This window comes from Sciurus carolinensis, chromosome 3 (assembly GCF_902686445.1).
Source record: "Sciurus carolinensis chromosome 3, mSciCar1.2, whole genome shotgun sequence".
In the NCBI taxonomy this organism is placed as follows: Eukaryota; Metazoa; Chordata; class Mammalia; order Rodentia; family Sciuridae; genus Sciurus; species Sciurus carolinensis.
In genome coordinates, this window is record NC_062215.1 from 132,008,951 (window position 1) to 132,036,756 (window position 27,806).

The window sequence follows — 27,806 nt, forward strand, 5'->3', positions numbered from 1 at the left end:
TTCCTACAAAGAATATGTCACCCCTATAATAAACGTTGGTACACAATTATAATTGGGACCGCTACCCTACTGTAACCCTTAACTCAGCAATTTAGATATTAACCAGATGGACCTGGTAGAGATGGTCACATGAGATTACTTGTCTATTGTTTTAACCGCGAGAATAATAACCACGAGAATAATAAGAATAGTCTTAGGTCACATAGAGTTTAGATATTAAGGAAGTAAATAGTGTATTAGCTCATCGACATAGTTAGATATTCTTAAAACAATTGTGATTAGGTAAGGATAATCTGTAAGGTTGTTGTTTTCTGCCTATGCTTTGGAAACTTCTTTAATATTAACCACAAGACTGCCATTATAGCCTGAAGAAAAATGTATATAAACCCAGCCTTCCCCAGAATAACCTGGGATTGATTGCACCAGAACTAGAGTCTGTGTCTTTCATTCTCCATCCATCGCCGACGCTGTCTCCCTGCACCCCGTTTACCGGTGTGGAACCCATGGACTCCTGCTAGGGCTGGACCCTGGCAGGAAAGTCTATCAGGTTTGAAATGCCCACAACAGCATGTGTGCTGAAATGAATGTTTCATAAATTGATAGACAGCAGTAAGTTGCTGAGGTCTTGTAATTTTACCCATTGTATGCCAATTTATATTAAGGGAAGCTGTCATATAAAAAGACATTTGAAAATACATAGATGTCATTAAATAAAAATTATTTCTACATGTGTTTTCAAAAAACAGATTTTAAAGTATTTATAGTTGATTTTGTATTTATAATGGTTGTTTACTTCCAAATTATTATAAGAGGAAATATTCATGGATTTTGATTTGCAAGTGATTTATACAACTATATAGCAATATATCATTTACCATGTACACTACAAACAGAGGAGTGAAAGGTCAGAAAGTCTGCCCAGAAGCTCTGGAGTCAACCTGGTTAAGTCTTCAGCATGTGGATAACTTAGGTTGAAATAGCCATCACTGACCCCTGTGTGCACACCTCTTAGCTGGTGTGGACTAAATAAGATAATAGGCAAATTTATAATATTTCCATTTTGCTGTCTAACTCTTCCCCCAAAATTGCCTTCATGGTATTAAGAGAACTGAAATTTTGAGTGATCCTCTCAAGGATCTTAAAAGAGAGAAACATAATATGTGATGAAGAAAGAGCTCTAATGCTGGGAGTTTGTACTCTCAGTGGGGCAAGGAGGTCTTTTACTTTTTCCTTCTTCAGTGTGCTTTCTTGATGCTTGTAAAATCAATTCAGTCATTCTGTGATTTGTAAGCCATTAAATGTGTCAAAAAAGCATCAAAATATTTTCTCCACTAGTTTTTTTTTTAAGAAATCATAATTACTACCCCTTATTCACATAATCTAAAAAGCATTTTCCACCTGAGTGATTGACAATCTGTCTTGCTTTTTAAGGTTAGGCCTGTATGGATGCACAATTTGTATTTATATAATCAAGGAGAGATGAAACCAAGTAGGGCTAACTGTTTTTCCATCAGACTTAAATTCATATATATATATATATATATATATATATATATTACATTCATATACATTTAATATATATGTATGTCTGTATACTGTAATACCCAAGTCAACGAGTCCCCCAAAGACCACCAGGGAGCCAGAGTCCGATGCAAGCACAAAAGGACCAGTTTATTCAATCAGCTGCTTGGGCACTCAACACAGACCAGCTTAGCAGTCCATGCCGAGTACCCCGAGCACAAATTTACAAGCTGTTTTATACACTTCAGACAAAGGGACTCGGTTTCTCTTTTACAATTGGAGGGTTTGTGTCCTTGTTTGCATATCAGGATACGTTTTGGCTGCCAAGTTTTAGTCATCATAGTAACCGTTGGTCTATATGAGGTCAGCGGTGAGGTCAGCTTGACCGCAGTCGGGGGGATCCCCCATTACCCCTAGCAACAGCCTAAATTAGTTGCCAAGATCATCCTGTTATCTAACTAGGCTGACTTCATCTCATCTGCAGCTTTTAATTTTTAACCCCTTTTTAGCATCAGCTGCTCTGGCAACTTTTTAAGTTAACTCATTGGGGCCTTACAATACATGCATACATATACATATATTTAATTTGAGTTTGTAGTAGTGTCATCAAATATTTAACATGTATTTTCAGGTGTGAAATGCACTGTGCATTTCTTATAAAAAACAAATGCCTATCAAAATGGTGAAAGTGTATACTAGGTAATATGCATTTATTCCACAAACCCAATTCTAGAAAAAATATCTTTTTGCCAGTTTTCAAATAATTTTAATGTCAAATTTAATGCAACAAGGGTGACATTTTTAGTTAAAATTAATTAGATTAGTGAAATGGAATGGCCTGAATCAGAAAAAATAAAATGAGCTGCATAGCATGAAGCAGTTTCTAGTAATTCGTAGGCTATCAATTTTGTTATTTTGTAATTTGAATTCTATTTAGGTCATTAAAAATCCTATAAAACCAATTCCTGCTTCTTCTGGTTGATTATATAAAAATATAACAATGACTTCCACTTAGTTGGAAAATGAACAGAAGATCACTTTCTGCAACAAAAAGTTTCCACTTTTTAAAGTACCTTTAATCATTTCTTCAATTTTCCTTGCTTGTGATTGTACTGTGGTCCCTCTGAGATAGTTTTACTTGATTTGCATAAATTTATTTATTTATTTTTGCTTTATTAGTTAATTCATTCCTCAATTATCTGTGGTGGTTGACAATAACAATTGGAAAGAAAAGGTTGGTATACGTGTATATAAATAAACATTATCAGAAAAAGTAGAAACATGAGAATACTGGAACTTGTTTAAATGAGCCTGAAAAGGCAGACCTCAGAGGCTTACATAATTTCTGTGGTTGAATATCAAAAGTGACTGTAAATTCCTGGCAGTGGAAACAAAAAATATAACATGATTAGTTATATAATTGTGTTCATTATGAGAGAGAACTCTATTAATCTGTATGTCATAGTATTTTAAGTAAAAAATAATAGGAAAGCCAATTCCAACTAGCCCACAAGAAACTGAAAATACTTGTAAGTGGGGTGGTAGTGAGGACTGATGTAACCAGAGCCTGGTGTGATTGCCTCAGCTATTCTCAGCATTTTTATCATTTTTGTGTTGAGTTCACATCAGTCTTGTCACAAGATGGGCAAAGCAGGAACAGGTCTGACATCCGTGAACAACTACTTCCATAGGCTGTCTTTCTGACTTTGCCTTAAACTAGGGAAACTTTTTCCATTTTGTTCAATAAATTAACCCTCACATCTCCCTGGTTAATCATTTAATCAATAACCTTCCATCAAAGAAATGGGTGAAAAGGTTTAGGCTGAGTTTCCTAAAGCAGTCACGCCAAGGTACCTGGATTACCTTAGACTGAAGGCTGCCATCCTTCAGTGTCGTTAGTTTCTGTGTGTGTTCACCAGGCGCGTGGCCTAAAGTTGGATACCTGAGTGGGTGCCAGAAATTAGGAAATGGGAAATGAGTACAGCTAAGATTTTCTATGCAGATTACCCCAGGGAAATGAACCCTTTTTATTATTTACTTATTTAACATTCTGGATTCATTTATGATTACAAAAGTCTGTTGGGGATTTGCATTTAGAAATAGTCAAGATATTTAGCAGATTTCAATGGTAGTTAAAAAACAAAGTAAGCAAATGATCTCATAATCGTATCTCTGTGGAGGTCTTCTGAAGTATACTGACTTCAAAAAATTTTTATAGGATGTATAGGTCAGTGGGGTTGAAACATTTCAAATTTAGGCTGAGCAGTTTTGCCAATGTCTTTCCCTACTTTCCACTGTGTTCTTACTCCTAATATTTGCATGAATACAGGAAAAATCATTCATTATCAATTAAAATATGTTGATTTGGAAAACTTTCTAAATATAGAAGAAAGCTTATTTTTTTGGTGAATAAATTTAAATAAGAGAATAACCACTGCAGTGCCAGGGTTGAAAGTTCTGGATTTGAAGGGATACTCCAATGTCAAAGGCACTGTAATTTTGGTAGTTCATCTTTTAGATAATGATGTGTCTGACTCTTAAAGTCACACACACATACACACACACACCCACCCCACACGACATGCACTTCAGTAACATCAACTGTGAGTTTGAGGAGACTTATTTTTAATGTTATCTTTCTCTCCAAAAAAACTCTGTGGGCGTTTTAAAGGTGTGAAGACTAGTGCCAAGGCAAAGTCAACAATGAAAAAAAATTTAAAATAAAAATGAAATTTAAGGATGAATTGAAGATAATAATTATTATTTCATACTTCTCTGATTTTGATGATGCTACCTTGTTTTTCTACCTCCAAATCTTTGAGGATGGTGTCTATAGACAATGACTTCTAATTTTCTGGCTCTTCTTTACTTCAAGATAATTTATCTCTTTATAGTTGGTGATCTTGGCAGGTAAATCAATTCCCAGAGGTGCAGTCTTCTGAAATTGAAGCAGGTTCAGTATCCTCTCTGGGGACAGCCCCAGCCAGTGTTTTATTATCTCTTCCAAATCATGACACTCAATGAAGTGGGGAACTGATAAAAGATGAATTTACTTTTAAGGTTCAAGAGAGGAAACATAACAGAAAATGAGAAGTTTCATCATAAATGCATCAATGAAGTTGCCCAGGGAGACTTGGTGATGGTGAAACTCTCTCATAGCCATATCAGTAGCATCTCCCTTTATTCACGACTGACACTAATGGAATCTTATACTGTCTCAGCATACTGTCTGTATCAACTTCATTTTCTCTTGCAGGTGCAAAGCAATGTTTCTGGTTTGACCCATTGTCCCAAGTTAGGTAGAGTGTTTCTTTGGCATTGACCCAAAGACAGTAGGGAAGCAATCTAGCTAAAATTACATATTGATCTCCCCTTCAACCAGCATCCTTTATAGTTAAATCACTCTCCTCCTTCCTAAATGGATGACTCGGAGTTTTTGAAACCCACTCATTCAACTTCTGAGGTATTCTTTTTCCTCTTCTAGTCTTCTAATTTAGATTGTGATATATTTAAATAACTATTATTACCAAAAGAACACCAATATTAAGGTACTAGCAGTACAGACATTCAATAAAAGTTCTGGAAGAAGGACAAATTAAATAATTGCTGATGTAGATATTTAGGAAAAAATTTTACCTCTGTGGAAAGCTGCAATTTTCTTCCTTCTTATTCTTATCTTGCATAGTTTCCCAATGTAATACACTTTCTGTATTACTGAAAGAGTCTCCTTCTTCACTAATTTTAAAATATTGTTAAGTCTCTTGAGGTAGCAAGAAATGTTGTAGCCCATTTTCTTCTTTTTTTCAAACTTCAGATGCACACGCCTGAGTTATCCGTGTGCATTAGTTTTCGGTGCACTTTCATTGGCCCATGAAAGGTCCTTCCCCTGAAAGATGCAGTAGGTGTTCAATATGAGTATTTACCCATTGATTAAATATAGAAGAAAGCTTATTTTTTTGGTGAATAAACTTCTCCAACGTAGGACACAGATAAAGTTGAAAATTAAGCAGAACTATTTCATTTGCCACACACATTACAGGTTATCCAGTTTCTTAGTGGGTCATAACTACAGTTTGTCATAAGAACTGTTACATAGTCTTTTTATTGTACATTAATATGAATGTTAAAGGTAATATCATTGACTATGATTCAACTTTGCCATTTTGTAATAACTTAACTAACCATTTTTGCAGATGGGCATCTCAATTGTGAACCTACCTGCCTATTCTAATCAAAACCAGATGTTTAACTTATGTGCAGTCAAGGAATTGCACCTCTATAGAATTCTGTCTTACCAAGGCTTAGTTCTGTGCATATTCTATAAGATGCATATTTCCAAACCTTATTTGATATTGTGCTTTGATAAGAATGATGAAATTGTTTCTACTGCAAATAGAATTTGTCATACATAACTTTGGAAAAAATACTCCCTTGACAGTGTTCTTTATTTTTTTAGCATAGAAGTTTCTAAGATAGTATTACTCATGCATTTTTGTCTATGACAAATAATGAGAAATTAATTTTCTCTATTGGCCCATGGTGTATGTGTATGTGTAGCTAAAACAAAAGCTTCAGAAAACACACTTTCCTTTACTAGGTACAATATGGTCTTCCATATTTTAGTTGATTTATTCTATTCTACTTTAAAAATTGATTAATTTAATTGATTTCATTAATAAGTCCAAAGTACTATTGAAAAAATGCTGTTACTGGATATAGGCCACACAAAAACAAAGTTTACAAGAGCAGTTGGTATTCTGAAAACAAAGGAGAGGGGTAAAAAGAATATTAAGAAATGCACAGCAGAAAGTAATTTCACTAGTGTGGACATTACATAAATCACATTTGTCTTTCCAGTTACAATAAACATGTGACTAGAAAACTTTTTCATGGAGCAATGTAAATCTTATTTATGAAAGAATACATAGATTCTTATAGTTTTCTTATGCAATTATGCTGGTAGAGAAAGTATTTACTATTTTAGTGAAATTGGTAAAATTAATTTAATATTGTCTGGTTTCATGTATATTATATAGGAATTAATAACAAAAGCTATTTTTATAACATTCTTTAAAAGTCATATATATATGAACTATATATTTACTTATATATGTGTGTGTATATGTGTGTGTATATGAGTGTGTGGACACACATATATACAGTTAGGCATATAATATATATTTTAATCACACATATATACACATACTTTATTTATCAGACACCAAATAATTTGCATTTTCTTCTCCATTTTGGGTTCCCATCATCCATTTTTCTTTCTATTCGTCTAATGGGAAATCCCAAGGGTGTTAGCCATGTTGTTGTTTTCTCTGCTCAGGATGCTACCTTCCATTCTATCTTTTGCCTCTCTCTCTCTCTCTGTACGTAGGTTAATTTTCATTTCATTTGAATGTCATCACAACTGTCATATTCTCAAGTATCTCTTGACTCTCTCAAGGCTAAATCATGTCTACTTCTGTTATTCTTTTTTTTTTTTTCTTTTTTACATTTACAGACTGCATTTTGATTCATTGCACACAAATGGGTACATCTTTTTGTTTCTGTTTGTGCACGATGTAGATTCATACCATTCGTGTAATCATACATGTACATGTACATGTTACATTCTTATAGTGTATTTTCCTTATAGTTTTTATAGTTATAGTACCATGATATTTTTGGCTGACTAGTTTTTCTCCAGTGCCCTATGTAGTGCCTAAAACATAGAAGATACTTAAGTATTTGGTGTCTCCCTCAATGAACCTTAGTACCTAACATGCCAATTAGTTTTTAAAAAGTGAGTCATCATTTACAACTTACTTATTATTGTCCTGATCTTTTTGTAACTTTCTTCCTGAATCACCATTATTTTTGTGCAAGCACATATATATTACTCTTTCATATCTTTATCCACCATATTTGGTACTAACTTATAAAATAAATATTCATTTAATTGATTCTTATAGAAAAAATCTACATATCTGTATCTATATATCTTAATATGTTACTCAGAGTCACATAATGGGACCTGTGGAGAGGGGAGTATGTTTCTAGCATAACATCAGAGCAAATTTACATGGTAATTATGGTTTTGTTTATTGATTTTTGCCTTCTAGAACCAATCTAATGAGAAGCAGAAAGAATGCTTGAGTGTTAAAGTGCTTATATCACAAAGTATGTTCCAGAACTCATGTGGAAGTTGACATAATAAGTATGGGTTTAGTATATTACTTAGAGTTAATGGTTAGCTAAGAGTTATAATATGAATATCCAAAATACAAAAGCTAAGAGTTAAAATACAAATATCCGACACTGGGGAGAGAAGAGGGAGCAAGGAAAATGAACTTACTTCTCACATTTCATAGCAAATGCAGTCTGAAGATATTACCTAAAGTTATTAAGTCAGGACAACAAAAAGAAACATTGTTCAGCCTGATGGGGGTAGCCACCCAAATTCCTCAAAATGAAAGTTAAGAGACAGTATCTTTGGAGAGCTTATCTATACAAGGAACAAAATTGGATGAGACTGCTGCTTTTTATCCTAGATCTTTGGTACTAAAAAGGCAAAAATCTAGAGGAGAAAGATATATGGAGTTGTGTTTTATTATTCAACTTCCTTAAGCCTATTTTTGAGACCCATCTACTTTTCTTTCCCCAAAGCTGGCTGTTCTTCTGTAGCTTACTATGAACAGATTGTAAAGATTTACTTAAAAGCAAGTATTGAGGTGCCCTAATAAAAAGTCTTTACACTAGAAGACCATTGTGGGTGAAATTCTGAGTCCCTAGAAAATTGACTTCTACACCTCTACTAGGGTTTAAGATTTCCATACAAACAGGAAAGCCTTAATGTTTCCCAAGTTTTCTCATGAGCAGCAGAAGTATTATCAAACCTGTCAGGGGCGGGCTCTGAGGGCCCCAGAGCTGCACCGTGGCCTGATCTCTAAGATGGCGCCTGGCAGCTTGCCAGACTTAGCTGCACTCGTAAACAAGTTTCAGGAAGTAACTCTGGTTGGCTGTTGTACATGAGGCGATCCTGGTATCTGCCTGGAGACTGTTCCTTGATAGGCTGACTTTCCTGGTAGTCTACTCTCTGATAGGCTGATGTTCTCAATATAAATCGGAGACTTGTGGAATAAAGGACTTTTTGGTTCCTGTGCTCAAGAAGAGCGTATGTGTTGTGATTGTCCCCGCGGGCGGTGGGCGATCATAAGTGGTGCCGAAACCCGGGAATGAAAACTTTACAAGGATAAGTAAGAAAACAAGGTAAGATATTCTAAAATTTTAACAAGTTAAACTGGTTATAAAAAGGTCAAAAATAAACAAGTGAAAGGCAGCCTTGACGTTCGCGGTATGCGACTATCCGAACTAAGCGGAAGGCGGTCCAAAAAGGAAAGTAAAACAGTGGACTAAGCGGAAAGCGGTCCAAAAACAGTGAACTAAGCAAAAGGAGGTTCAAGGACTAGATAAGCACGCGGAACGTGGCTTACATTGTACAAGATGGGGTCTGAAATATCAAAAGTTCGTATGCAACAACCCTTACGGGAACTGCTTAAGGCCAATGGTACACCTTTAAAAACCAAAACTGCTAGAACATTCTTAGATACAATAGAGAAGGTAGCTCCTTGGTTTTTAGATGAAGGATTATTAAACATTCCGCAGTGGGAACATCTTGGAGAGGATCTTCATAAACAGGATCTAATAGCAACAGAAAAGAACTCTTAAAGAGAACAAAGTGAGGAAGGATTGAGTGGTAGTAACCTAGAAAACAATTACTCAGAAAATTTAAGAACAAGGGGAAAAGGAGAGCTAAATCTAATACAAAGAACCCCCAAAGAAATAACCAAGTGGTAGTGAAAACTTAAGAACTAGGGGAAAAGGTAGTAGAAAGCTAAACCTAATATAAAGAGCTTCAAAATTTGTAGAACCTGCCCGTATTTGAGGACCAAAATAGAGATACCATCAACCATTAGAAAAACTTTAAAGAGGCAGTTAAGACTGATTGGAAACAGGTATGCAGAGCAGTGTTATCTGGAGGACAATGTCTAATTGGAGAGCTCAGTGGCAAGAAATAGCTGTTGAAACTGCTTGCAAAAATGTAGTAGCAAGGTTTCCTGGTAGAAATGTTGATATGCTAATAGAAGGCTAATATGATACTCAAAATCAATATGATCCTGGAGTGTATGTACAGATACACAGCAGCAAAGAGACAATGCCCTAACAAAAGATAAGAGATAACTATAGTAAAATCTGTTACACCTTATGCCCCAGGTATTTGTCCAAAGTATAGAAAAGGAAAACATTGGGTTAACGAGTGCAAATTACTGATGTTGAGGGCAAGATGTTACCAAATCATTTAAGAAACAAGGCACAGGGCTCTTCAACTGAAGGCTCACAAAATGGAAGCAGCTGTCATAGCCCTTGTAGAGTTTAAGGAGTAACAGATCTTTTTGCTGATAGTGATTGCATCACTCAGGCAATTCCCAAATTGGAATTGGTTGGACCCATAACCCCTCATAAGCTGATTTAGCCACATAGTAAACAAACCAGCCCAACCATCAGTAGCATGTCCTAGTAAGGAGTATGATATAGTAGCCCCAGTCCCCACAAATATTGGGAGATAATTGTTTCACAATTTTCTGCGTCCAAACCTGAATTGATTACTAACCAGGATTAAGGGTTAAAATGCCCTAGGCATCAAGTTTCTGCTGGGACATTTTCTCCCCTTTCAGATCCAAATCTCAGTCAAGGCTTACATTGAAATGTAAATAGAGAAAGCCTGAAGGCTCAGTAGGAGACTGGTCTCAAACCCAAGAGAAAAAAAAAAAAAAAAAAAAAGAGAGAGCAAAAAGTCTTACCTGAACTCCAGCAAAAGTAAATTTTATGGTGCTTTACTAAAGTAATTAACGGCCGTATCATTTTTCCAGGACTCTTGTTTTTTTTTTAATTCTACATTTTTTTTTTTTGAGCTCATGACTTTTTTGATCAGTTCTATTTTTTTACTCAACTAGAGTTTTTGAACATCTCTTACATTGCAATGGAGATTCACCTATAAAGTTTCAAGGCCTTTGACTTTGTGTTATGTGTATGTTGTGCTGTCTGATGTCATGTTTTGTCTGTATCAAAACTGAGCGCTCCTAAAATTAAAATTTAAAAATGGATCCAAATATTTTTAATTCACGTGATTTAAAAAGGTTCGATTTAAATTGGGTAAACGAATAGAAGTAAAATGTCTTGAAAATAACTTGCAAGTCTCTAGGTGGTCAAACTAATATAATGTTGATGTTTATAAAATGTCTAACATCAATTTTTCTAGGACTTTCCTCCAACAAGAAAAAGCTGGCAAATACTGTTCAGGACACGTGTCTAATATCTTGTTTTTTTTTTTAAGAAAATAAGTGAATTAGAATTGACATGCATGGGATTACTCAAATGTGTTTGTACAGAAAATTGTTTTGTGTCATCACTAAACTAAAAACAAGGTTACTAAGAGTTATGTCCTAACAGGTACAATTCTATACACAAAGGGTTCTAAAAGTTTCAACTGTGTTTCAATTAGAGTACTATAAGTAACAAAATATTTAATCTTGTTAAAATAGAGTAATTTATCTAAATTCAGAAATTTCATAAGGGTTGTTTCAGAATGTGAACAAAAGGGGTCAACAAACAGGAAAGAGAAAATAAAAGGTTCTGGGTATGGAAATATATTTAATAAAAGGGAAAAGGAAATGTTTCTGGGTAAGAAAGTACTTGTGTGATGAAATAAATGAGGGTCTAAGTAAGTGCAAAGAAAGTCTATGTAAGTAAAGGGCAAGTTTCAACAAGTTTGCATGTAACTAAGTTGGTTGTATGTATGTGAAACATTTAAAGCTATTTAAGGTTTTTCCTAAGGTGAAATACTAATGTTCTAATATAAACCAAAGTTTAATCTATATGGTAAAATGACATGGTAAAATAACAAGGATTTCTTAGAAACACTAATTTACTCTTAACTTTGTGTCTATTAAGTTTTATTCTTTAGAACAATTAGTCTTAAAAATAGGGGTTTATACAATTATGGTTAAGCAACTGTTAGAGTATTGCAGTACGTTATAGAGTTTAAATTTTTCTTTAAAAACTAAATTTGGTAAGAACCAATTTCTCACTAAATTTGAAATAACTCTAACCACAGGTATACCTTATAACCCACAAGGACTCTTTATAAACAAAAAGGGGGAATAGGGGAGACCTTCAGTTCCCCTAAAGATAAACTTTCTCTTTGCCTCTTTAATTTAAATTTTTTAACTCTGGATAATGAGGGTCGCTCTGCTGCTGAGAGACATGGCAATCATAAACAACAAGATAGAGCGACGGTAAAATGGAAGGATGTTCTTACAGGACAATGGAACGGCCCGGACCCGGTGCTTTACTGGAGCCGCGGCTCGGTTTGTGTGTTTCCACAGGATAAAACATCATCTATCTGGGTTCCTGAGCGACTAACTCGACCAGTGCCAATGCTACCAACAAGTAACTCAGACCAAGAAAATGAAGATGCTGAACATACTCTTGATGACCATGATGCTTGTAGCCTTTCTCCGCTTGAACTAACTTACAACCTCTTTTTAGTCTCTTAGGAGGAACAGTTCAACTATGTACCTTTCCACCTACCCCAGTTTGTGTGTTTCCCCCTTTTTACGTTTCTACTAACTAACGAAACAACTGTTTCTCTCAATTGTACTGTAGTTTCGTGCTATCTCTCTCAATGTTGAAATGCTTCCAGGTTCTCACGGGCAGTCTTAATGCGTATTCCTACCTTTCTACCAGTCCCAGTCTCTGTTACAGATACAGAACTGCCAGTGCTATTATCAAGAAACAGAAGAGATTTTGGCATCACAGCAGCTGTGATCACTGCCATTGCAGCCTCTGCAGCAGCAGCATTGACACAACCATACAGACAGCAACAACAATCACTTGGCCAAAAATACAGCTGCAGCCTTACAGACTAAAGAGACCCTAAACCAACATCTAACAGCAGGCTTACTCCTTGTAAATCAAAGAGTGGACTTACTACAAGAACAAGTGGATGTCTTGCAAGAACTTTTGGGACTGGGATGTGTTTATCCTTTAAGAGCAGTGTGTGTCACCCCTATTGCTTATAATAACCTTAGCTCTGTGGCTATGTTATCTAAAAATCTCTCTGTCTACCTTACTGGCAATTGGTCATCTACGTTTGATAATTTAACCAGTCAGCTACAAGCTGAAATACTCAGAGTCAATGCCACCAAGGTTCAAGTTGCATCAGTATCTAAAGCCCTGGGATTGACAAAACAGTGGGCTGGAACAGTAGCTGTTCTGATTATTTTCTGCTTAGGGATAGCCTATGTTATACGCAGCCAAATTAGAGCTCGCCAAGATGCCCGATGTCATCAACGGGCTATAGTACAGGCTTTGACAGCCATTGAGACAGGCACATCCCCCCAAGTGTGGCTAAGCGTGCTGGACCAGTAGTCAAAGACGGGTAAGATCCATGGAAATGCATACCAACCTAAGACAGGGTTCTGACGCCTGGAGGTCAGAATTCCAATGACGGGTAAGGATGTAATTTGCCATGGACAACCTAAGACAGGCATGGTCCCAAGTCATCTTTTCTTTATTTAAAGAATAAGGGGGAGATGTCAGGGGCAGGCTCTGAGGGCCCCAGAGCCGCACCATGGCCTGATCTCTAAGATGGTGCCTGGCAGCTTGCCAGACTTAGCTGCACTCGTAAACAAGTTTCAGGAAGTAACTCTGGTTGGCTGTTGTACATGAGGCGATCCTGGTATCTGCCTGGAGACTGTTCCTTGATAGGCTGACTTTCCTGGTAGTCTACTCTCTGATAGGCTGATGTTCTCAATATAAGTCGGAGACTTGTGGAATAAAGGGCTTTTTGGTTCCTGTGCTCAAGAAGAGCGTATGTGTTGTGATTGTCCCCGCGGGCGGTGGGTGATCATAAAACCTATTTGGAAGTTCATTATAGTTTCTTCCAAGGAACTACAGTATTCTTCATCATCGCCGCTCTGCTTACACACAGAAACATAGAAAGCTCATGTTAAAATGCTTACTTTGGTGAATAGATATGAGAATGCTGAAAATTATGGAAAGTTAAGAGTTTTGAAGACCTAATTAGGAGTCTGGTTAAGTAGAAGGCAGTTTGTTTTCAGTTTTCAGAAACTTCAGAGAAAAGGAGATGTGTGTATGTGTGTGTGTGTGTGTGTGTGTTACTAATAGACTTTATTTTTTTGAGTAGTGTGAGGTTACATCAGAGTAAAGTACAGAGATATCCTACATTCCTTTGTATCCATATATACATAGCTTCCTCTACTCAATGCCCCCTACCAGAGTGGTACATTGGATATGATTGCAGTGTCTATTTTGACACATCACCCAGAATCCATAATTTATAATAGGGTTTTCTCTTGCAGGTGTGTATTCTATGGATTTGCACTAATGTCAAATTATGATATCATACAGAATAGTTTCACTGCCCTGAAAATCTTTTGTGTTCTGCCTGTTTATTCCTCTCTCCCCATGAACCACTAGCATTAATGATATTTTTACTGCCTTCATAGTATTACCATTTCCAAAAGTCATGGAGTTGGAATTGTACAGTAAGCAACTTTTCAGACTAGCCTCTTTCACTTGTGGATTCTTTCACGTATTGTGTCTTTGGTGTTATCTGTAAAAAGTGATCACCAAACTCTAAGTTATCTAGATCTTCTGCTTCTTCTATGGGTTTTATAGTTTGGTGTTTTACATTTAGGTCTGTCTCTGTCTGACTTATTCTAAGTTCTGTGTTTAGATTCATTCTTTTGTTTATGGATGTCCAGTGGTTCAGCACCATTTAGTGGACTCTTTTCAGTGTTAAACTCTGACTGACTTTAAAGAACCTTCTTAGAAAGGAATAGCAGGTCAGGTATCAGGAGTTGTTTTTGGATGACTTACCAAGTTGAACATTTGATTTTTCTTGTTTTAATTAGGTTTTCATCACTGTGACCAAAAGACAAGAATAATTTAGGGGAGGAAAGTTTATTTTAACTTATGGTTTCAGAGATTCAGTCCATGGCCAGTTGACTCCTTAGCTGTTGGCCTGAGGTGAGGCAGAACATCATGGCAGAAGGCTGTGGTAGAGGAAATCTGCTCAGTTCATGACAGCCAGGAAGCCAAGAGAGAGCTCTGCTCACCAGGGGCAATATATAAACACCAAAGGCACAGCCAGTGACCCACTTTCTCCAGCCATATCATACCTGCCTACAATTACCACCCACTTAATCCATTCAAGTGGACGAATTAGGTCACACTTCTCATAATCTAATCATTTTACCTCTGACTGTTTTTGCATTGTGTCACACATAAGCTTTGTGGGGAGGCACCTCATATCCAAACTGTAATATGCCTCATGTAAGTAATTCCACAGGGAGGCAGTCCAGTGTCCATGCAGTACTATGTCATTCTGAGCACCTTCAGTGTTTCTGTTCCCACTTTCTTAATGTATGGTTTCTATCCTTGGGTTCTCTGTTGATTTCTAATTCTGTTCTCCATCTTCATTGATTTCTTGATGTCACAAAATTGCAACTTCATTCAGGCAGGAAGAAAGAGAAACAGAATGAGTTTTTGTCAGATAAAAAATCTCGATATACTTTCCTAGTAGCTCTGCTTTATGACTTTAGTTTGCATCTCATTAGGTACTTGTGATGTTTAATCTTGGTTGTCATTTTGACTGGATTGAGAGATGCCTAGAAAATTGGTAAGGCATACTTGTAGTTGTGTCTATGAAGGTGTTCCCAGAGATGATTGGCACATGGATCATCAAATTGAAGGGGGAGGAGCCACCCTAAATGTGGGCAGAACCATTCAATAGAATGGGAGCCTGGATAGTATAAAAAAGCAGAAGGGGAAGCTTGCACACTACTGCAAGCTTGATTCCTTTTTAGCAGGTGAGTTTTTGGCTGCTGCCATTGCCTTTGGACATCAGACTACAGAACAACAGCCTTTGAACATGGACTTGTACCAGTGACTCGATGGGACCTTCCAGACTTTCAGTCTTAGACTGGGCCTGCATCATGGATCCCTATTGTTCTGGGGCTTCCAGCTTCTTAGAGTGAGCAACCAATGGTTTCCCCACAATCCAGACTGCAGATGACCATTGTGGAACTGTCCAGTCTCTGATCATGTGAGCCAATCTAATACATTCCTTCTCATAATTATGTATGTATTGGTTCTGTTCCTTTAGAGTACCCTAACTAGTACAGTACCCTTATCTGCAAGGGCAACTTGGAAATTTAGACTTTTAGTTGGAAAAGTTTTTACTCCAATAGTACAGGAGTAGAAAAGAAGGGCAGACAGAATTTCTACAGGCAACTTGCCATTTTTGTTAAAGACTTTACATATGCCAAAATTTCTGCTTTTAAGCTACTTACTCTGTGTTGAAGGTGAACAAGATGTGGGTCTGTAAAATGCCACTTTTTAAAAAACAAACTATCCTTGTTCTGTAGACCATAGAAATAGAACTTTTAAAGGCAATACTCATAATTTTATATGTAGATTAATCATCCCTTTTCTGAAATGCTTGGGATTAGAGGTATTTGAGATTTTGGATTGTTTGTTTATTTTGGAATATTTGTATATACATAATGAGATAGCTTGGGATGATACTCAAATCTAAATATGAAATTCTTTTATGTTTCACATGAGCCTTCTTCACGTAGCTTGTGGTAATACTATATATCATTTTTAGTGTGCTGGCATTTTGAATGCCAGTCACCTGAGGTCAGGCATGGATTCTTCCACTTATAGTATCATGCTGGTGTTCAAACATTTCAGATTTGGGAATATTTTGGATTCTCAACTTGTTTTATAGTAAGTTATCCCAGAGCATAAAGTGGGTCTTGTGTAAAAGGAAGCATTTCCCAGTCTTACTCATCTCATTATCTCTAGCACCTGGCAGTGTTCTTGCCCTGTGGTCATTTTCTATCACAGCTGTAACAAATTATCACAAACTTAGTGACTAAAAATAACCCCAAATTTACTATCTTGTGACTCCGTAGGTTAGAAGTCTGACATTGGTCTTGGTGGGCTAAAGTTAGGATGTTGGCAGGGTTGTGTTCCTTTCTGTAGTCCACACAAGAGCATCTGCTTCCTAGACTTTGTCAGCTTCTAGCTGCTGCCCACATTCCTTGGCTCATAGTCCCTGCTTCATTTTCTGAACCAGCAACACTGAATTTCTATGACATCCTTCCATAGTCACATTTCCTTCTGACTTTGACTCTCTGGCCTCCTTATTCCTCTTTTAAAGACCCTTGTGATTACATTGAGGCCAGTTAGAAAATCTGGGATAATCTCCATATTTTATGGTCAATTGATTACCAACCATAGTTGGAAATTAAATTTGCATCTGCATTCTTTGCCATGTAAGGTAAAAATAATAATAATTGCAGGTTTTGTGGATTAGGAAATGAACATTTTGGGGCTCATTATTCTGCTTTCCACAATGATGCCGGATAAAATTCTGTTCATAGTAATAATAAGAAATATTTAAAGTAAGGTTTCATTTCATTTTATCCTTCAACAATTCTTTGAAGGAAGGAAATAGGTTTAGAAACTTGAAGTGATTTGCAAAAAATCAATAGATCAGAATCTTACCCATGTCAGAATGATGTTAATGTCCGTGTCTGTGAACATTGTGCTGCACCTCCTGTTGAAGAGCTAAATATGTGGAAAAGCTGATTCTAAGATAGAGTTCCATGATTTTGCTGATAGCTAGTGCCAACTCTGGCTAAACGTATATTACAATCTTAATCCAGGCTAGTCACCTTTTTAGTGTATGTTTATGAAGTAAAATAAAAATCTTAATTTTTTATGATTCAGAATTTTTTTCTCATCAATTGCAATCTGTGAAATCCCAACTTGTATAGAACCTGCTAACAAGAATCATTAGTATTTTCATTTGTGTTTGAAAGATCTGGCTTGGCAGTGATATTTTATTTAATAAAATTTTCCTTTCTTTTTTCTTTTAAAAGCATTGCCATTACTATAAACCAAAGAAAACTCAAATATTTTCAGCATTGGGCTATATTTGAATGCCCTTTTTTACAATAAGGAAGTCATACTAACCAGGACTGGTATGAGGGTTTCTGGATATATTTTCACTCACCTTATCCTCATTTAATTTGGCATTTGCATAATACAGACCATTAAGCTCCATGTACGTTGGAAATATCTAAAACTGTGAAAACCTGTGCCAGTTTATAATTGTAATTGAATACTAGAGTGCAGTATTGGAGAAGTTCATTTTTTTCAATCTTTTTCATGATACTTTACATTTTGATCTGCTAACACATACATAAAAAGTCATTTACTCTTTTGAGTATTTGAGGAGAAACCTTATATGAATATGGAAGTTAATAAAACAATTAAAATTTGACTAAAACCCCTCAAATTTAGCAAAATTGAGAAATAAAATTAGAAAAATCTTGACAGTAAATTTTCACATGGAAGTTACAGTCCTAGCAAGAAAACTATTGGTAGCGTTGGGTCTGATGCTGTTTTGATATGGTATATCATTTTATAGTATGCAAACCATATTTGTGGGTTTAATCAATGTTTTGTTTGGATTATACTGAAATAATTCTTCTGAATACTGGTTTCATTTAGGTCCCAAATTCTCTTTTCTTACAAAACATTTAGAATCTTTTATGATTGTCATAATAAATTCTATAGAGGATGAATGAATTAGATCTTCTAATTAGAGTAATTTCACATAATGATCATCTTTCCACTTGATGATATTCTATGAATAAATGGTAAAGATTCATTATCATGGGTTTAGAGGCCCCTTTGTTCTACAGATAGAGGAGAAAGATCTTAGTGGAAGTAAGTTGAATTTGTATTCTTTAGGATTCTAGGAAATTTGGAAATTTATATATTAAACTTCAGTATTTATAGAATTTATATACAAGAAAATCATGAGATTCAGTTTGAGTTCCATAAATTTGAAAATACTGATGTATAAAGGTGAGTTAAGAAGAAACAGAAAAAAAATGACAATAGGCGAGTTTATAATCACTTCTTGGCCTTTGGCGTAAGATCAAGTGTAGTAGGGTTTATTAGAGAGCATTTTTTAACTGTAAGAATTCTCAGCAAAGTTACCATATAATAATAGTGTTTATTCACATTCTCCTTATTAAGAATCCTTTCCCTTTGCCATTTGGCTATAATTCTCAAATGGTATTAACACAAAAATCTCATCATATATTCTACAACCAGTTTTTAAATATTATTAATAGTACATTTAAACTATAAATATACCAATCCTGATGAGAAGGATCATATCTTATTTATCTTTTAATCCCCCAGTGATTATCCTAGTATCTGATGCATTGGAGATACTCAACAAATTTATTGAATGAAGGAGTGGGTGAATTATAGCGTACACTTTTCTCTTGTAGTAAGAAACTATTGACCTCATTAAGATGTGTTACCTCATAAATAAACATGGAACCTGGATTAACTTGTCTCTCCGCCCCTTCCAGTGTCAACATTTTGTATCTCTATTATTTTTGTCTTCATGTGGTAGTGGTAGGTCATGAGGCCTTATTCCTTCCTTGTTTGTTGCCTGTACCAAGATGGCAGAAGAAGATAGGCTTGTGGGTACTAGGTCTCTCCAGTCTGGCGTGTTATTTGCCAATCCTCTTGTTTGATGACAGCTGTGGGAGGTGGACGTTGATGGATAGAAAAGTCATCTAGCAGCTTCCACTCTTCTAATTCCACGGTGATTGAATTGTTCAACAGAACATTTTCAGCACTTTCTCTTTTCCTGCTGAGTGTTCCAGAAATGGTAGAATGCTAAATGGCTCTTTTGAAATGCAGCTTTGTCAGGGAATTTATTCTAAGCTACCCAGAACTGCTTTAGAACTACTGTACAATGGTCTTTTTCCTGCTGTGTCCTGAGGCTTCAGGTTCACTGGCTTGTTTGTGGGATTGGCATACGTTCCAGTTTGCCTGCAGCAGCTCTTGTTAACACCTGCTGTATGGTATTGTTAATGGTGTCTCTTTCACTTTCATAGCAATCTGGTTTGGGCAATAAATTGTAAGGTGTCTGCTAACCCAGTTCTTTTACTCCTGAAGACCTTCTTCCCTTTGTCTTGAGGTGTGCTCATCCCTGGCAGCGCTGAGTCTTAGATATTGACCACTGCCCTACATTCCTTCTCCTATGCCTCTTCTACATCCAGCATAGAAGTAAACCAAGTCTACTCACTTTTTTGAACTTCTTGGAAAAAGGGGATAGGAAAGAATTAGTTGAATACTTCTTGGTTAAAACAAAATAATAATGATGTAAATACATTTTTATTTTTTAATTTCTGAAAAATAGATTTAAATGTGAAATTTTATGGGTATAATATGAATGAGGGCATTATGAAATTATGATTATAGAATCCTTTTGATTATCAGAGCCTTTTTGTCTTTTTGCAACCATTTTTTTCATCCATTTCCTTTATGATGTGGGCACTACAGCCATCCAGTTTATTATGGCCCATTATGCATGAATTTCTTCAGTGATACATAGATAAGGAAAAGACTCAAATCTGTTATGGGACTTATGTCAAGGTGCACAAAATGCATTTCAAAAGGAAAGATGACAAGGAATATATACCAGAAGAAGGTAGCAAACCAAGCTCTCCATCTTCCCTACGGATTTGGAATTGAAGCCAAGCATTGAAGGAGAGATGGAATTTTGGAGGTAGACATGTGGAATAAAATGCTCAGGAGGGGGTTGTGACCTATTATCTAGTAGTGGACCTGCTGATATCAGCAAGAATAGGGAAAGGTCAGAGATAAGTTGAATGGGTCAGAAAGGGAATTTGAGATTCTAGAGTTGAAGCAGTTTGATCTTGCAGGCATTCAGCTTTCTATGACATATGCTATTATTGGATTTTGAATGTTATTTCAAAATTTTTATTTCCTTAGAGGAGTTTTGCCCTTAAGACAGGAAAGGATCAAATTGAAGGTAAAAATAAGTTTAATGGTTTTCCAAGTCCTTTTACTACTGTCTCTTCTCCTTTCTCCCCTTTTGGCAGCACAGAGAACATAGGGAGTTAGAAGGAAGAGTCCAGAGCATATATGTGATCTGGTTGTCACTGGCTTCTTGCACTGACTGTGTCCACGAGAAGACTGGGCTTTATTTTGACAGCAGTGAGAGGTGTTAGCTTTGGGTATACAGCTCTGGGTTCTATTTTGAAAGATGAGCATTCTGCAGGACATTTCCTTATAATCCATGGTGGGGGACAGATGGGGGGATATGAGATGTCCCTGGAGATACTCATTTTGGAGGTGTTTTTGCAAGATTTTATCCAAATGGGTGTAGCCTGGAGGTGTTAATGTCAGAAACTTGAACCATCCATCTCAGCAGACCTGCTATTCACCTAAGGTAGAATCTTTCCTTTCTCCTCTCCCATATGTTTTTCCTCAAATGTCAGTAACATAGGTTCTGCAGGTAATTTTCCTCTGGGCACTCTTTCAAGACATAATTTACTTTTTGACTTCAGAGTATTTTTAGGTTATGTCCTCTTTGTCCATCCTAAGTGGTCTTATGGACATGGGTTTATGTTCATATACATATTTGATTAGTAAAAATTAACCATTCATTCCTTCAGCAAATGTTTATGGAGTTTTATTTGCATACCTATCACTGTCCTAGGTGCTGAACTACAGAAATGAACAAAAAGATAGCCCTTGCAGAACTTAACTTCATATGCAGGGAGAGGGAAGGAAGGGGGGAGTCAGGCGATGAACAACAAGCAGCAAATAAGTTAGGTAGTATGATAGAAGAATATAAATGCTAGAGTGAAAAGAGAAATTAAATCAGGGCAAGGAGGATTTGAAATGGAGGGGGAAAGGAGATATTAAATGAAATGGAGGGGGAAAGTGGCATTAATAAATGGAGTGATTAGAAGAAGCCTCATTAACAAGGTGAAATCGAAGCAAAGACTAAGAAGAGGCAAGGGATTGGCCAAGCAATCATCTCACCAAAAAACATTCATCAGAAGGAAGAAGAAAAACAAAGGCTGGAAGGAAGAGCACACCTGGTGTATTCAAAGAATTGCAAGGAGTCCAGGAGGTTGCAGTGAAGTAAGGGAAGGGAGGGTAATAATACCCATCAGAGAGGTGCCCTGGGGCCAAATATTCGAATAAGGGTCTTGAAGATCTTTGCAGGGACTTTGGTTGTTATTTGTGTGAAATGGAAGGCCAGTCAGGACTTGTGGCACAAGAGTAACATCATCTCAATAATGCTCAAAAGGGTCACTTAGGCTTTCTTTTGAGGCCAGACCATAGGTGGGAGGTGGATAAGGACAGAAGCAAGAAGGGGTGTCAGGAGGCTTCTGCCGTATTTTAGGAAAGAGATGGTGGTAGACTGGACTAAGGTGGTAGCAGAGTACTCAGATTCTGTGAATGTGTTTTGAAACTAAAGATCAGCAAAATTTTCTGTTGAATTGGATGTGGAGTGTGAGAGATAGATGGGAGTCAAGGATAACCCTCACAGTTTTGGCTCATGTATCTGGAATACTGGAATTCCAAGGCATTTAATTAAACACTTTATCATTAATAAATCTATTAGTTTATAATCTGAAAACATTCTCATAAATGTTTTCCCCACAGTACTTCTGTAATGGAGATTGGGCCTACATACAAAGGGTATGAGTTAGGAGAGATAAAGTCTCTGAGTTAGGGTTTTTCCTGTCATACTCCATTTGATAATATGCACCTCAAGTAGAAGGACCATGAATTATCTTTGGTTGCAATTTTTCTACCTACTGCAGTGGCTCTCATATATCTCATTTCATCAAATCCATTGTTATTGATTTTAAGATAAAGCATTATTTTATGTATTACTAATATATGCTACTACTTATTTAAGTGATTTATTATTACTTAAAAAGTATAATAAATGTAAAAATAAATGTAAATAAACATAAATGTAAACATTAAATATTTTAATGAATGCATTCTTACATTAATAAATGTATTTGTATTTGATTTGATTTTGTGGTGCTGGGGTTGGACCAGGCCTCATGCATGTTCTACCATGGAGCTACACCTCCATCCCCTTGGTATTTACTGAAAGAGTTATTTTGGACTATTTAGACACAGTTTTTTTTTTTTTTAATCTTTTAATGTTACTATCTTTAGGGGCATTTTCTTTTGCATGTGAAGGCAACACTTTTCACAGACATTGGTAAAAATATGTAATTACAACTCCATTTACATGTGGATATCATCCTTTCTTAGATCAAAAAGCACTTGGTATAACTTTGCAAAAAAAAAAAAAAAAGAGTTGCAGTTATTCTCCCAACCATAAATATGTGCTTCATTAATATTAAATGTTTGCCCTAATCCAAAGATTCCTTTTTGGCACATATGATAACATTTCATTTCAATGATGCATCATAGTTTCGTCTTGTTGAGTTATTATATTTTAAATATCAAATATCTAGAAGGTATTTTAAACAACAATTAACACTACAAATATAGTGTTAACAGTGTACATAACTCAGCAGAGGAGATGAACACATGAAGAACTCTGACTGAGTTCTGTGCAGACTTTTAGTATCAAGCTGCCCGCTGACTGACCGAGATTGTAGGATGTCATTCATTGTAGGAAACATTCTGAGAGCTGAGTCACTAAAATGTGAAAGGTGATTCTTAGATGCAATGAAATATGGTAGTAGATATTCAACAAATGTTTAGCCACTTGAAGTATGACTTCAAGTCAGCCCATACATGTACCCGCGACTCTAGGCTGTTATTGTAAAGCAAGTCCTGTTGCAGTCTTCAATGCACTATTTCTATTTTCATTTCTTTCCACTTAGCATCTGTTATAGGAAACTATTTCTCCCACCTACTCTCTGTCCCTGTGGCTAGGTGGGCTTGATTGCAAACTCATTCCTTTTACAACAGGGCCAGGGGAGAATGTGCAATGGAGGCAGGGCCAGTTTACTCCATCAGGTCACAGGGATAGGTTTAGTTATGATGGTCACATAATCTAAACTAGTCCAGACTATGACTTTTGTCAGAGAAATCAGGATATGAGCTCTTTTTCTTTGTTTGATCCTCTAGGACCTTGAAAGTCTACAGCTTCTGATGGCCTCGTCTCTGATACAGGAATAGTCTATGCATGTAGAACTGAGACAGGGAGAAAATTCACTGGCAACCTCTGATCCCCTCGATCTAGCTATAATTGAAGCTAGATTTATTCAGGGAGTTATACTCAGTTATAGTATTAATTTTAGGGAATTGGATTTATTCAGGGAGTTATATTCAGTTATATTGTTAATTTTAAAAAATCCTAACTTAGGCTGATCAGTCACTTTGGTTTAAAACTGAAAATGTCCATACTTATACAGGTGCAGAAACATTTTCCTATCTGCCACTCCCCACATACTTCACAGTAAATACCCAGGGTAGGGTAGTGGCTGATGTTTGGTTGCCATCTGCGCTCTTCATGGAATGTCTCACTCTCACCCTTGACCATTTCTCTCTGAATTACTCTGTTAACCTAAATTGATTTTGTAGCTAATTCCAGAACCAAAGTTAGGATCTTCATTGCTTTGAGACTGGTTTCTAAGATTAGTCTTCTTCTCTGAGTGGTAGATGGATTCTTGCCTTCAGATGCTTTTGACAGATTCAGACTCATACTTTTGACCCAAACTGTCTACTCTTTCATGCAAAGCTTAAATATTTCTTCATGTCTCCCACAAACTACTGGCTTTTTTTTTTTTTTTGGTGATGTACACTTCAAATTTAGGTCATTTGCAAAGCATAGAGGCCCGTGGTACCATAAACTTATTTGAAGGTTAAAAACCTTTTTCAAGGTCAGGTTAGTAACTCTATCTACTTTCTAATTTTTCTGTGGTAATTCAGACCTTCACAATGTAGAAATTCAAATCTTCCCAACTTTTCATAATCAGACTCATATCACAGAAGATAGTATTATATTGTGGGGATTAGGACAAGTTTTGAAATCACAGAGAGACCTAGGTTTCTAGCGCAGATAATTGTTGTGAGTTTTAAATGTGTCTATACATTGATTTATATCCTATCCTATTTTTCTCCTATCATCTATCTATCTATCTATCTATTATCTCTATCATATCTGGCATTAAATTCTCATAAATGGTAGTTATCACAGAAAGTTGCATGTCACGTTATTCTTGTTAAATTAAATTTATATTAAATTGTGCTTTGCTTTAAATTTTCTGTCATGCATATTCAGTTGTTCTTATTACTTTTCTCATTCTTTCACATATGCACAATGCCAGAACTCAAGAATGGTTATGTTTAATCTAAGACAGCAAACTTTGAATCCTTGTAAAACAAAAATCATCCTAATATTACAAACAGATCCACGTAACTTGCCCTAAAATAAAAATAAAGAAAACTCAGTATAGTCAGAAGGTAGTAAAATTTATTACCTAAAAGATCTTGGCCAGGTTCTGCCTTCTCTTATAGGTTCAATATGTCTCTACAGAATTCTTAACTGCAGATAAAGTAATCCTATTTGATTTATATGTTCCCAGTTAAAGAAATCTACTAAGAGGAGGTCTATACCAATTCTTTATCTTAGGCACTTTGTTGGCAGTGGCTTTGTGTTCAAAAAGATATGAAATAAAAATATAAAGGAATATTCTCATTATGCAATTTTCATTTGCTCAATTCCTTTCTCAATATTGGTGATATTTGCTGAGCTATACTAATTAGGAATTAAAAAATAGTTTTATTAGTACTTGAGAAAAGTGCCAGATTGATTGCCAGGAAGTTGGTGTCCTCTTAATGTAGAATAATTAACTAAATTCAGTCTCTTCTGAGCCTGCTCCTTATACCTATCAGAATTGCATAGCCTTAGGAAGAACCGCTATCAAACTTGAGAAGTCAATCCTTGAATTCCTTAATATTACAAAATAGAAAAAGAAGGTGATTAAAGACTTAGACCTAGGGTAAAATTATTAAAATATATTTCTTACACAATTTGGTTCTTTAGCTTTTTGAATCACAAACCCCTTATATCTATGAATTTTGTAGACACATCACAAATATGCAAAAATTGACTTAGGCAAAAATATTTTGCACTCAGTTTCCAAGATATTATGAATCCCTTGAAGCTCATCCAGATTAAAAGCCTCAGTGTGCTTTTTTAAAGTCTTAGAGTCGTAGGGTAGGATAGGACATCAGAGAACATTTACATCATTTTATCTAACTCAGGGGTTTTCAAACCCAGCACTATGGGTAGTTGGGTGGGACAATTCTTTGTTCTGTGGGTTGTGGGTTGTTAAGCAGCATTCCGTTTCTCTCCTCACTAGAAGCTGGGGTAAGGGTGGGGGCAGTCCTGATAACCACAAATGTTTCCAGACCAAATGTCCCCTAGGAGACAAAATCTGTTGAGAAGCAGTGTTCTAATTTGAACATTCCTTCCTTGGTTTTGATAGCCAGTGATCATCTGGTTCCTAAGGGCATATTCTACTAAGTCTAAACTGCACATCTGTTTAAATCTGAGTCCACAGCCTATAGAACAGACGATAAGGCCTTGAGGGCTAATAGTTTATTTGAGAGGAGATCCTTGGAAGTACAGGAAATGAAAGAAGAGAGGGGAAGCTAACATGGTTTGCATTAACAAGAGGCGTTTCATTATGCACAACTGGAGCTTACAGTGAGTATTCCCTGATGAATGGCATAAACCCTACCTTAGAGTTGTTCTACCAAGAGGAGGAAGCTGAGGTATTTATTCCTCATCTCCTACTCCTCATTGACTGAGACTATTCAGGTGGAATTTAACCCCTAGCACTCTCAGACCTGCCCTGTAGGTGGACTGTGCTAACTCCATTGATGCTGGAGAAAGCCCTGGGGCAGAGTGTATTATACTTCAAGTAGGTGACTGCGATTGGTTTTCAGAGGAATTGACCATTGAACTCAGTGGTGGTTCCAAGGAGATATGGGGCAGGTTATCAATAGCATCTGCATGGCATTTCATTTTATGTTCCGATTTTTATTATATTTTTTGAGTTGATATTTGCTATCTTATAACTAGGATCCAATGTTTTAGTTGTCACATATAGCAGAGATTTGCTCACTTGGTGTGTGTGATAATTTGGCTGCCTTTAAACTAAGAATTCTTTTAATATTTATAAACATTGAAAAAAATGAAAACAAAATTTGTGAGGTAGAAATTATATAAAATTCAAATTTCTAGCTTCATACATAAGGTTTTAATGAACACATGCATGTTAACATGTTATCTATGCCTCTTTTCCTGTCCCAAGAGTAAAGAAAGTGTATGCAACAGAGATCATACAGTCTGCAAAGACTAAAGTATCTACTTCCTAGGTGACCTATTACAGAACAAGTTGGCCAACCCTTGATCTACAGCAATGGTGAAAAAATCAATTTCCTCTTCACACTGGTGGCATGAGAACATTTTAGGATATTTCTTGTGTTTCCTTCCTCTTTCCTGCTTTTTTCCTTTCTAAGATGAATTTTCCAAGTTTCCGTAAATGTTTAGCATCTAGTATCATTTCGAGACTCTTCATTCTCTTGGTTACCCTCCTAGAGATGCCTTCCATTTTATCAACATTCTTCTGAAAATGTTGCTCTCAGAATGGAGCACATTTTATAATATGTAGTTTGAATACTCAAAAGAATAGTGACTGTATTTCCTGAATTGGATATTCTATCTTTTAAATCTGACCTGTCTCCATTAAATTTTTGAAAGTCTTATTACAATGTCAGCTCATAATGAACATTGACTCAACTAAAATCCACTTTTACATAAATTGGTTTCTTGATATTAAGTGTCCTCCCTTTTAACTATTACGTTTATTGTTTTTCAATGAAGTTGAACTATTAGCAATCATTTTAAGAATCTTATTTATTGATTTTTAAGTATTCATTAAATTTAAAAATTCATTGTAAATGAAAATATTTGTATTTACATCCAGCGGACCCTGGTTTGGGATCAAATTGCTGTATGAATATGCCTTGATGTGTAGTTAGTAGAGGACAAAACTAGTTTTGTATACATTATAATATACAGTGTGGGCCTTTGGCAGATTTAATGATGGACTCCAGTGCTTCACTCCTTGGTAGTGCTGTGCACCTGCCTGCTTGTGGCCTCAAGGCAAGGACACAGTAACATACTTCTCTGGTATTTTACTTTGGATTTGACCATTTGATTTAACAAATGGGATAGTAGCAATAATGAAATATGTTTATGTAGCTAAACTTGCCAC